This window comes from Macaca fascicularis, chromosome 10 (assembly GCF_037993035.2).
Source record: "Macaca fascicularis isolate 582-1 chromosome 10, T2T-MFA8v1.1".
In the NCBI taxonomy this organism is placed as follows: Eukaryota; Metazoa; Chordata; class Mammalia; order Primates; family Cercopithecidae; genus Macaca; species Macaca fascicularis.
The window spans coordinates 57861169-57874006 of record NC_088384.1 but is presented as its reverse complement, the minus strand read 5'-3'; the positions used below and the strand labels follow the sequence as shown (position 1 = coordinate 57874006).

Genomic DNA, 12838 nt, shown 5'->3' with positions numbered 1-12838 from the left:
ACTTATAATCAAAGCCATTTCTGATTTACATATAAAGCTTCATTTTTCATTTGAAGCACATATAGGAAGTACAATAAAAGAGAAGACAGATTTTTAAGATTTAGCGTAATATAAATTATGGTATATGGGTTTTATTGTCTCAGTTATTCATATTAAACTGATTTTCATAAATTTCTAAAAAAAGTGTTTATAACAAAACAAACCATTGCATATTTCCTACAGCTATTACTGAATAAATGCTCAAGAAAAGATAAATCCTGGAATCTAAATCTTCTAGGCATGGCAACAAAAAATTTGAAAGATACATAAAGGATACATTTTTTAGCATGTGTCTACAGTTCCTTTAATTTTCTTATTACAGAATAGCATTGTGTGTCCAAAATGTGTTCTTCATCTTGAAGGATCTTTCTTGAAACAAAAACAGAGACTGAACAATACTAAGCCAAGCAAGTTACAACTTATTGATTACTCTTCATCCTCCCTATCAATCAATTAAAAATTTATTTTTCTCTATCATTTCTTTTCTTCTATTTAAAATTTTTGCAATCTAGGAGACAGAATATAGATACATACCCTGATGATGGTTAGAAAATTAGGAATATAGCTACATAGATATTATAAAGTATCACTTAACACTACCAGTTCTTATTATAGTTCAAACAGGGTTTCACACTCATATTTTTTCTATGTTCTTTCTTAATATCAATATATTATTAATATTAAGTTGGTCATTAAAAAAATACATATTGGGTAGATACATTTTCTAGCTATTTGAATGACTTAAGATGTAAATATCATGTTAAGAAACATTTATAGGTGTTTAATGTATGTCTTGAGCTGTACAAATCATCATCTTATTTCACAAAACCTCTATGTAAGAACATTTGCTATACTAATTTTTTCAATGAGTAATTGAGGCACAAATAGCATAATAATTTATTTAAGTTCACACAATAATTGACACAGATAAGACTTGAACTCAGACGATCTCACTTCAGAAATTAACTTTATCCTATAAAGTTTTACTTTTTTTTTTTTAAATGTTAAAGTCTAAAGCAAGTACCCTTTTTAATACTGACATTCTTGCTTAGAAATAAAAAATTATTTGAAGTTTTTCTGGTCAACAAAATAAAGTATTTCTATACTTCTGCTTTTATTTTTTGGCAGGGCATTTTTAGAGTTTTCTGTCATTATAACACATGAACAATATGTTGTAAATAAGATGTCATTTTAATATAACACACATTGTTTTACATTTTAATAACAATTATGTTACATGGATCAGTAAAGGAAAACAGACTTTTTTTCCTGAGACAAAGTCTTGCTCTATTGCCTAGACTGGAGTGCAGTGATGTTATTATGGTTGACTGCAGCCTAGACCTTCTGGGCTCGAGCAATCCTCCTCCTTCAGCCTCCTGAGTAGCTGGGACTACAGGCGTGTGCCACCACATCTGGCTAATTTTTTGTTATTTTATTTTAATTTTTCTAAAAACAAAGTCTTCTTATGTTGCCCAAGCTGGTCTTCAACTACTGGGCTCAAGGGATCCTCCCAACTTTGCCGCCGTAAGTGCTGCAATTACAAGCATGAGCCACCATGCCTGGCCCTAAAAAATACTTTTAAAGTTTTTATGAAACTTAATTTCAGGCTACAACTGAAATCTCAAAATTAGTGTGTAAAGTTGATCATATTTTCTGAAAAGTATTTTAGTTTATATTGGGTTTATAAGCAAATATACTAGTTACTTAGTCTAGTATTCTTTATAAAAAATGCACTAATGTAATGAGCTTAAAATATAATAAACATTAAATAATAATAAATTAGTACATAGAAAAGAGTCAAATGACAGTGTATAAAACTTATTTATGCCAAAGAGAAGTTGGAAAAACTGAAATTAATGTCTATTTTAAATTAGAAAATTTTTAAAAAATTTGAAAGTTACCTAATTTTAAAATTACTTTTGGAATGCAAATACATATAATTCATAATCCATATAAATTAATGATTTATTTCAATATTTTAAAAATGGAGCCTTCTATACCAATGGAAAAGAAAAAAACAGGTGTTTTAAGTATATCTTTTCATAATTGTCTCCAACATGATTGATAATTGATTAGCTATAAATTTTCAATGACTAAAATTAAGATTTATCTGTCTGTATGAATGTTCCATTTCCTTTTCATAGCCTGTTGGAACATTAGTGTTCAAATGTTAACATAGTATTTTATACTTTTTATACTCTTAATCATAATGTCAACCAAAGTTTTGTAAACTGAATATCTGTGATTTGAACTGTGGGGACTTTTATATAGTAGAAGGATCTTTAGGAGTAAGTGGTTGATTGTTTTTGGCTGTCCCAGTAACCAACTAAAACCATTATACTTTTGACCACCATTCTCAGTTTTCCTAAGGTGTTCTACCAAAGCAAAAACAAAATCGGAATAAATTTACAATAGAATTACTTCTGAAATAAAATGAGTTGAAAATGTACAGAAAAACAATAGTACAGTAGCCCTCCTTATCCCAGTTTCACTTTCCACAGTTTTCAATTACCAGTCGTCAACTGCAGTTTGAAATTATTCAATGGAAAATTCCAAGAATAAACAGTTTCTAAGTTGTGAATTGCACACAGTTCTGAATAGCACGATGAGATTTTTATCCCATCCCAGGTGGAACTGAATGTGAATCATCCCTTTGTCCCACAAATGCATGCTGTCTGCGCTTCCTGTGGGTGAATCACTAAGGAGCTAGCTGGGTTATCAGATCAACTGTTGGTATCACAGTGCTTGTGTTCAAGTCACCCTTATTGTATTTCATAAGTGCAAGAGCAGTGATGTGCAGCAATTTGGATATGTCAAAGAGAAGTTGTAAAGTGCTTCCTTAAAGTGAAAAGGTCAAAATTCTCAGTAGGGAAAGAAAAAAATATATATACTCTGAGGTTGCTAAGATCTATAGTACATTAGAAAATGTTAAGAGAGGCCGGGCATGGTGGCTCACACCCACTTACTCCCAGCACTTTGGGAGGCCAAGGAGGGTGGATCATGAGGTCAGGAGATCGAGACCATCGTGGCTAACATGGTGAAACCGCATCTCTACTAAAAGTACAAAAAATTAGCCATGCGTGTTGGCACCCACCTATAGTCCCAGGTACTCAAGAGACTGAGGCAGGAGATTCACCTGAACCCAGGAAGTGAAGGTTGCAGTGAGCCAAGATCGCACCAGTGCACTCCAGCCTGGGTGACAGAGCAAGATTCCATTTCAAAAAAGAAAGAAAAAAAAAAAAAAGAAAAAGAAATGTTAAGAGAGAGGGACCATATTCACATAACTTTTATTGGAATATATTGTTATAATTGGTAAATTTTATATTAAATAATGTTGTTAATCTCTTTCTGTGGCTAATCTATAAACTTTATCATAGGTACATATAAGAAAAATCATAGTACAGGTATATATTAGCTTTCAGTACTATCCATGGTTTCAGGCATCCACAGAGGGTCTTGTAACATATTCTCCATGGATAAGTGGAGACTACTACTGTCCTGAAATCTTAGAACATATAATCTATTAATAAAACAAAAACAAAACCTGGTTACTGGTGACATAGGGTATATTTTTGGAAAGCAGATATTTACTATATGATAAAAAGTATGGAAGTTCTTCATATAAAGATACTATATTTCCCTCTTCACATATAGGAGCAGGTTTAGAAACTATAATACATCACATTATATATCATACTTTCTATGTATTTGGAGGGTAAGGAAGGAAGTATCTAAATAGTTGCATCACTTTGGATATATTTGCAATACTTGTCATTTAAAATGCTTAAATTCTTTAATGTTTATAAAACTACAATATGAAACTTTCAGCCAAATCTAATATTGTTAATATAAAGACAGAAAAAATATATACACAGACAGACTGCACAGTCCTTGTAAACTATAAATCTAAATTTGTGTCTTAATGATGGCCCTGAGTGTAACATACTTTTTATGGTTGAAAAATAATGTATTCCTAACATATCCTTGCTACATAAATGATTAATCTAGGAAGAAATAAAGGAATAGAGAGGATTTTTACTAATACAGTTTCTCTTGACCTACCTGTGACAAAGACTTTCCTTTGAGTAAACTTTTAGTCAGGTATTTGAGTCCTTCTTGACTAGTCCTGACCTCAGACTTTTCTCTGTCCTTGTAGAACCCAGTTTGAACAAGAATCTTGCTAAGTCAGTGAAGGAGTTGAAAAGATTCCACCACAAAATATGCTACTCTGGCATATTGACTATTTTCAATAAAAACAAAGCCCCCCCCCAAAAAAACAAAACCAAAAAAACCCACAAACAAACAAAAAACAAGCAAACAAAAAAACCCAAGGCAGGTTCAAGATCACTCTTATTTTAACTCTGTTTTTTTTTTAAAAACAAGAGATGAGGCCGGGCGCGGTGGCTCAAGCCTGTAATCCCAGCACTTTGGGAGGCCGAGACGGGCGGATCACGAGGTCAGGAGATCGAGACCATCCTGGCTAACACGATGAAACCCCGTCTCTACTAAAAAATACAAAAAACTAGCTGGGCGCGGTGGCGGGCGCCTGTAGTCCCAGCTACTCAGGAGGCTGAGGCAGGAGAATGGCGTAAACCCGGGAGGCGGAGCTTGTAGTGAGCTGAGATCTGGCCACTGCACTCCAGCCTGGGCGACAGAGCGAGACTCCGTCTCAAAAAAAAAAAAAAAAAAAACAAGAGATGAAATTACCATGTGTAATACATATTCTCTATACCAAAAGTAGTAGCGTTCTTGCCATTAATGATTGGAAGGTAAAGCTGAGGAAAATCTGCAGAAATAAATCTTGTTAAACTAACCTTTTTCTTCCTAGTCACTTCTCTAACCAATAAATTACTGTAACCCAAGCCCCTTGGACTCACCACATTTCACAACCACTCATGTTTAATTCAATAAATAACGAGTTGGACTCTTAACCGCCTCTTTGGGTCTTCATTTCCTCATAAAGGCTTTTATGCTGAGTAAGATATATACAGTTGACCCTTGAATAATGCGGATATTAGGGGCATTGACACTCCACACAGTTCAGAATACATGCATAACTTTTGATTCCCCCAAAATTAACTACTAATAGCCTACTGCTGACTGGAAACCTTACTGATAACATAAATAGGCAATTAACACATACACACATACTTCATACATTGTATGCATTATATACTGTGTATATAATCAAGTGGCCAGTGGTAAAGAAAGTTGGTCAAACTAACGAACGACATTTTAGATTAAAAATGACTTTTATGTAACCCAATTATTCTTACCCTATGCTCACAAAGTTGAGTTTAAGGTAGTTCGATGCAGACGGTTACTCCATTCCAAAGCCTGGGTCCAAATACCCTATTTCCAGGAGGAGTCAGCTTTCTTCAGAAGGTGGCAAGAGTATTGCAAAGTACTGAGGAAAACTTTTTTTGCAGTGTCTTTTTTCATCATTCCATATTTTGCTCTTTATAATTGCAACTTCTCTCCTTATACATGTCTCTTTTGAGACTTCTCACTTCTCTAAGGTGCTATTTTCCCTCCTCATCTATTTTTTTATATGTAGCGTATCCCTCCTTATTGTGCTGAAGAGGCTTCTGACTTGCTGTTCTTGCCAGGAAACATTTCTGCAGTGCGTATGGGAGTGGAACGACTTACAGAGTGTCAGGGCAAGTCCTTACATTTGTTTCATGCTTAGGACACAATACAGAAGATAATTTTCTAAGTTAAAGATTGTATGATTTTGTCTTGACTTCAGAAACTGGTCATACTTTTTACTTTAGTTTCTAAGAACCTCAGAGCTGAGCTTGAAACAACTTGAATAATTCCAATGAGACATTTGTTATTTAACCTTTTTAAAAAATACTTCTCTAATTTAAATCATTTTATTATTGTTCTAAATTTGCCAGGTTCATTTTAGAGTTTTATAAACTGTTTTAAAACTAGTTTATGGCCAGGAGCGGTGGCTCACGCCTGTAATCCCAGCACTTTGGGAGGCCGAGGTGGGAGGATCACGAGATCAGATCAAGACCATCCTGGCTAACACGGTGAAACCCTGTCTCTACTAAAAATTACAAACAATTAGCAGGGCGTGGTGGCAGGCGCCTGTGGTCCCAGCAACTCAGGAGGCTGAGGCAGGAGAATGGTGTGAACACCAGAGGCAGAGCCTGCAGTGAGCCGAGATGCGCCACTGCACTCCAGCCTGGGCAAGATCCAGACTCCGTCTCAATAAATAAATAAATAAATAAATAAATAAATAAATAAATAAACAAACAAACTAGTTTACATTAAGTTGGAATAAAGTTAACCAAATTAATACAAACATGTTTTATTGCACTTCTCTTTATTCACAGATATGGCCTTTTTTTCTTTTATTTACTAATGAAATGTTTGTGACAACCCAGGTGAAACAAGTCTATTGGTACCATTTAATAAACAGCCTGTGCTCACTTTGTGTCTTGGTTTCACATTTTGGTAATCCTCACAATTTTTTAAATATTTCATTATTATTATATTTGTTATGGTGATCTTTGATCAGTGATCATTAATGTTATGGGAGGCGGAGTTTGCAGTGAGCAGAGATCACTCCATTGCACTCCAACCTGGGCAACAGAGTGAGACTCCATCTCAAAAAAAAAAAAAAAAGTTTTTATATGTAGGGTACAAAATAATATCTGACCTTAAGGTGTGTGCAAAGTTTTCTGCATTAATGAAGACTTAAATATTAACACGAGTGATTGTTTTTGTTACAATCACCAGGTTCGATACTTTCCCCAGAAGAAAGCATATACAAAATTTTCACATAATTTAAAAACATCCACAGATATGTAGCTATGGATTCAGTTTATGAATCAATAATTCAGCTCTTCAGAAGTAAAAGATGACATGAGAAAATATCTGATATTGAGGTGGCAAGGAATAATAATGTTGAATTGTACCTTGTTAAAAACTGCAGACAGTTGTGGCTGTCTAAGTAAGACATTGTGTATTACTGAGATGCATCCATGTGCCCAGTGAGAAGACTTGTAAGAATCCGTTTGGGAATAATGAGAACATGAGCATTCCCTTCCCTACATCCACTACTCCCCTCCTGCCATTTGAATGTTGTGAATTTACCAAACATGGTGATTTAGGTCACTTTTATTATTTCAGAAATTCCAGATACTTTACTACTCATATTAAATAGGCCTCGAAGGGACGTTTGCCATTAATTAATGTCTAATACAAAGAAAAGACAAATGTATGTGATCTGTAGTAAATAGTAATAATACAATCTGAATAATACATTTAAAATTTTACTCCACTTTCCAAGTAATAAAGCATTGATTCTAAATATATTATCTATTTGTCAAAACAAATAGAAATTATTTAGTGTTTCATTTAGAAAAGAAATTAATTAATGATGTCTCTAAGTTAATTTTTTACTTCTTTCCCCCATATCATTTTTGTATTATATAAGAGAGCTTATTTTTCTACTGTATCTTGGAATTAATTAGCAAAACATAAAGTATGATATTTAACCCATGGCTACCACATTTTATTCAGTGTATTTAGTAGGTTCTCATATATCTGGAAAAGAAAACTTAAGATATAAACATAACCAAACTAGAATAACATCTTTTTTTCTTCTATTTACTTTACTTCTTGAATCCAATGATATAATATGGCTTCCTCTACCTCTGAGAATACACTTAAAACTACAGAAGCAAATTAACATTCTCCCGATTCACAGGTAGTGCAATATTGAAGATTTCATCTCGTTGAACACATGTTGGATCAAATTTACAATACTAAAGCGCTCTTCTAAATACTGCAGTGTGTAGATGGAAGACAAGCTAGTCAGGTGGCAGAGTGAACATCATGCTGGTAGGCCTTTTCAAGCTGTCACTTGCAAGATGTTTGACTGCTGAGAATGTTAGCCATAATTAATCGCAGAGATAGGAGGCTGCAAATGGGCGAGGTAATATCCAACCCCTGGAATGAACACTAGTCATGGTAAAAGATAATAGATGTGGCCACATTGCTTTGAGAAAATTTAGAGAACATTTTGGGTCACACGGATACATTTCTGCCTTATTTGTGAAATGTATTCAATGAAGTTACATCACACATATAGACTTCCAGATCCTGTGTCTAACGTACTTTCCTTGGCTTTCTGGGAGAACACATATTCTAATGAAGCTCATTTTAAGGCAAATACTTTTTGAAAATCTGAAACTGATAGATATATGTATGCAGGATTCCTTCTTATATGTTTTTTATAAACAGTGAGGTTGTATTTCTCCTTCAGTGTTTAATGTGTTTCATCACATAATGTCCTAGAAGTTTTATCAAATTTTTCTGTCCACTTTTTGAAGGTGTGTGAGAGCAAAAAAAATGCAGTCTGCTGCTTCACTAATAAAACTAGGACAAAGGCCATTCCGACTGAAATATGTGAAACACTCACTTTTATTCATTTCAAGCATTTAAAACTCTAAATTTGGACTTGAATAAAGACATTTCATAGAAAAACAATTATTTTTTATTTATTTTTTAATCTTTATAACTTTTAATAGTTTACAGCCACAGTGGCAGCTTTTATATGTGTACATGCATTTAAATACAGTTTCATACCATAAATAGCCATGTGGAAAAATATCTGCCTCTAGGCAAAAAAAAAAAAAAAAAATCATTGCCACTACATAAATACCTTTAAGTAATACTGAAAATAGACGTGAGGTAATTTTTTTATCTAAAGTGACCGTAGCCTATATTAAGACATATTCACTGTAACAATTCAAGTTTTAAAATCCTTGTTTTATAACTCGAAAATGTGTCTTTTTTGAAAAACATCTTTACATTTATCACTATTGTACATTTATTTGGTAGGAAACAGGGGTGTTTAATGTCTTGCAACAGGGATGTTTGATGTCTTGCAATGATAAAATGATCATATTCAATAGAAAATTATCTCACATTCTGCATAACTTCTGAACATTCTATAAGACAATTACAGAAGTGAAAAACCAATTTGTAGATAACTGAATGAGTACGACCATTTAATATATGTGAATAAAGGCATTTCAGAACATTTTAATGTACACTACACTTTCCGATAGTAAGATTTTAGGTTGAAATAAGATTATACTTTAAAAAGTTGACCATTTTGAAAAAATCATATCACTGTTGGCAATGCCATTTTCATACTTGAGATGCTAGTCCAACATATTGCTTATCCATTTGCTTCTGTTTGATTTTATTGTTATTACATTCATGATAATGCTAAAATACACACACACACAATTACTTGGGGGTTTTTTGTTTTGTTTTGTTTTTAATAAAAAGCCCAAAGAAAAATGCTGACAATGTTCAGTTGAAATTTTGAAACTGGGTTTTATAATTCTGCCCACACAGCAAAAGCTGAAATGATCTATGAAGATGTAGTTTTTGAACTAATGAAGCAAGTAGTAAAACTGACAAAACCAAGTGAAAATTATACAAGGAAACACAATAATAAGTTAACAAATGAATTATATATAATACAGTTTTTCTTCATGTTGACAAGACATCATTTAATCCTTTTTAATATTTTCCCTTCTCTTATAAATAAATAAGCTTATTTGTTAATACTTTGTCTAACTCTAACTTTTATTCTGTTACCAATGTCAATAATACTTTATTTTTCATTATTTCTCTTATAAAGTGACTTCTGAACTTGCTAGTTTGTTTAAACTATCACAAGGTCAGAAAACCAAACACTGCATGTTCTCACTCACAGGTGGGAATTAAACAATGAGAACACTTGGACACAGGGCGGGGAACATCACACACAGGGGCCTGTCATGGGGTGGGGGGCGTGAGGAGGGATAGCATTAGGAGAAATACCTAATGTAAATGAGGAGTTAATGGGTGCAGCAAACTAACAGGGCACATGTATACATATGTAACAAACCTGCACGTTGTGCACATGTAGCCTAGAACTTAAAGTATACTAAAAATAAATATGTAAATAAAATAAAAAAATAAATACAAACATATTAATCATAAGTAAATGAAATATCTGATGATCTTATGATGTCTGGTAGTAATGTCATCTAAATATTTAAATATTCATCGATATATTCCTTTGCTAAATTTTCTTTTATTTCTCTTTTATATTAAACTTTTTTTAGAGAGCACAACTCCAAATCATCTTTTATTAATGTAGAAAGGTCATATTTAGCAAAAGACACAAGGCAGGGAAGTGTCAGGCCTGAGGCCTGAGCCCGTGCTGAGGGAGAAGGAGGCTGGGGACACGTGGGAGAAGTGCTGGGAAGGGCTGAGTGGTGGGGCCCACAGAAAGTTCCAGTGGGCAACACTGTGGGCAGGTCATGGGTGGGACTCACGGGGACCTCGCTGCTAACTCTTGTTGCTTTGGCGGAGTGGGATGGGGGGAAGGGAGGATCGTTAGTGCTGCCACCTGGAGTGAGAGCCACCCCTTGGTTCCTGAGGGCACCATCAAGGGACACAGGACCCAGGAAGCCCAGGATGGTTAGTGCAACTAGGGATGAGGGCCAGGGAGAAGCAGGTGCTCTGGAGTGGCCGGGAAAAGTCCAGACACAGAGGCTTAGGAGCTTCCTGTTAAGTGTGTGGGTTCCTCTGTGTCTCCGCCAGGCACTCTGACTAGGGATGGATGATCCCTCTCTTCAGGCGCTCCGTGGTGCTCTTGCTGCCAGCGAAGGTGGTCCGGATCCCTTTGCCCATCTCCCCTGTGACCGACAGCAGTTCCGTGTGGGTGCTCTGGCAGCCCTGGGTGCCAGGTGGTTTCATGGCCTGCACGCAGCCCATGGAAGGCGGTCCAAAGTCGTTAAACAGCGGTCTGAAAGGGACAGCGGCTCCTGGCACTGAACCCGACGGCGACAGGACGCTTCCTGTAGGGACCGGGGTGCCCGGCCCAGGGGTGCTGGAGCCGGGGGTGCTGCTGGGGGCAGGCATGATGGATCTGTAGAACATCCTCAACTTCTGGGCACTGCAGAGCCAGCAGGCCGCTACTCGGGGGTTGGCTGCCTGGCCGCTCAGCCGAGATCTGATTTGCAAGCTGGCTGCACACCCCGTACTAAATCTATGTTAAATTTTTTAACTGCCGTTTTTATTAATCTAAATACAGTTCAGATATTCTCGATGAAAATTTCACATTTGAGTTGAGACGTACTAAAATGTAAAATACACAATGGATTTCAAAGATTTCATAAGAAAAAAGAATGCAAACTATCTCTAGTAATTTTTACATTGATTACATGTTGCCACAGTATTTTGGATTTATTGAGTTAAAATATGCATTATTTTTTTTAAAAATCTATGCTACATTTTTGTTAAAAAAATTTAAATAAACTATGAAATTACTTCTTGGGATAGAAAAGGGGACATTATTAAATATTTACCTAAATTTTTTTCAAAAATGTATCTTTAACAAAAACATTATCAAACAAAACAAAAGTATTTTAATTTTGAATAGGTAAAATAAACTTATTCCTGCTGAAATTCAATCCTGGTATGATTTCTTTTTTACGCATTTGAGGACTCTGTTTATAACCCAGATAAAACATAAAGCTTATGAAACTCCTCTGAGAATGTCGAACACAAATTACCTGTATAGATATCAGGGTGCAGATGATGCTGAGGCCGGGCTGGCTGAAGAAGAGCAGGATGAAGATGCTGTACTGGCACAGGGGCTGGCCCCAGGTCACCAGCCCTTCATGTACATGGCGATGGTCACCTGGCTCACCAGCAAAGTGAACAACAGGTCGTTGGTGGCCAGCCGCATACCAGTGTGTAGAAGGCGGTCTCCTTCTGCTCCTCGCGCGACTTGCACAGCAGCACGATGGCCACCAGGTTGCCCACCACCCCGAAAATGGACGGTCCCAGGCTGTCCAGCAGATTGGGCTCCAGGTGAGGGACACATTGACCTGGGAAGGGGTTAACATGACGGTGGCTGGTGGTGTGCAGCCCTGGAGTGTGAAGCTGAGTCTGGGGTGATGGAAGAGAGACAGAGCCTCCATGAGTGAAATGACCACCTGCAGGATGTCAGAGCCGCGCCCAGGAAACGGGATGCTAACATGACAAGAGAGGATCTCAGTCCCACTCTCTGGATTGCAACCACTTACCAACTGCAGCCACCCAAATCTCCAGGCTCGCTCTGCTCCTGCCAGCGGCACACCATTGCTGATCTTAATATGTGTAAACTGAGCCTCACATTCCTCTTCGTCACCCCCACCCCCCCACACACCTATCTCACTACTCTGACAAGAGCCATCGTCAGGGAAAGGTAACTCCCTAGTATTATTCCTGACAGATTCTGAGTTAATAAAATGCTCATGGAAACCCTGGAAGACAATTTGGAGAGTGTTCTCTTTCCTCCCTGGCTCCGCTGGCAGTGCCCCATCTCCACGCCTTCTACCCAATGGCCCAAATCCCATGTCACGTGTAGCGGCCCCAGTGGTGGCCTCTGCACGACCCCCTATGGTCAGCCCTCAGCTGTCTTGGACCAGCCTCCAGTCTGCCTTCACCTCCTCCTGCTCAGCCTGGAAAGTGCCAGGGCTTTGGCTTCTGAGAGCCAGGTCTCAGTGGCTGCGATTTAGGGATCTGAGGTCAGAGTAGCCAGTTTTCAAAAACGTGGGAAACAAGAGGGCCAGCGGGATGGATCTGGAAAGAACAGTGCTGGGTTACTCGTTCGATTTTTTTCCTTCCTTCAAACATGAGTCCCAGCTTTGCTGTGCCCCCCGGTGTAGGCTGTGGGAGGACAGCTTCCAGGTGTGCGCCGCACGCACAGGTGGCAGGAAGCCTGGGTTCC

The 12838-nt window shown here is 36.9% G+C and overlaps 1 pseudogene; it reads right to left on the bottom strand.

Annotated features, from left to right (window-relative positions):
* Positions 1-10671: 10671 nt before the first annotated feature.
* Positions 10672-11001, bottom strand: LOC135965347 (cyclin-dependent kinase 2-associated protein 2 pseudogene; annotated as a pseudogene).
* Between the last annotated feature and the right edge of the window lie 1837 nt (positions 11002-12838).